The sequence below is a fragment of the Triticum urartu genome, chromosome 4 (assembly GCF_003073215.2).
Source record: "Triticum urartu cultivar G1812 chromosome 4, Tu2.1, whole genome shotgun sequence".
Taxonomy (NCBI): domain Eukaryota; kingdom Viridiplantae; phylum Streptophyta; class Magnoliopsida; order Poales; family Poaceae; genus Triticum; species Triticum urartu.
The window spans coordinates 62,156,449-62,157,186 of record NC_053025.1 but is presented as its reverse complement, the minus strand read 5'-3'; positions in this window follow the sequence as shown (position 1 = coordinate 62,157,186).

Below are 738 nucleotides of genomic sequence, written 5' to 3'. Positions count from 1 at the left end.
AAGTCACCCAGTTGAAGAATGACCAACTAGGAAGATTACTTGTTTCCTGTGTGAAGGGACTACCCACTATCCTGCTCAGTGTCACATTTACCCCATGGTACAACGAACCATCCAGCAGAAGAAAGAAGTAATGAAAGGAGCCCTCATGGAAATTTTAGAAGAAGCTGTGATGAAGGAAGAGATGGAGGACACATCTAAAGGAGACCCGAGTAAATCCCGCACTAAGTCTTGCTATTCATGTGGAGAAGAAGGACACATCTCCCAAAATTGTTTGAATGGGGATCTAGTAGAATTCCCGACAGAGGAAGTAGAATTGACCCACAGGAAATAGAAGCCCTAATTGGAATGGAGAAGTCCAGGAAGAGAAGCAGATTGGATTCCAGGAAGGACTTGAGTCATATCACCTGTTACAGGTGCAAGGAGTCAGGGCACTACCTCAACAGTTGCCCCAAAAGGAAACCTCGATACTTGTCAGAAGTAATATGTTTTAGTGGTAATGGAGCAGGGCACTTTGCCAGAGAATGCCCCAAGGAGAAGGAAACTTGTGCTAGATAGTTGAGTTTGCAACAAAAGAAATGGAGTAGTAGAAGTGAGAACATTTTCTTTTATATTGAGGTGTTGAGTTGAGACATGTAATGGAAAAGCGAGAGATTGTAATCACTTGAGAATGAATAAAGTTAGCATCATTGGAACTGATATGGATTTTATGAGTTGTTACTCTATGAAGAAGGATTTTGG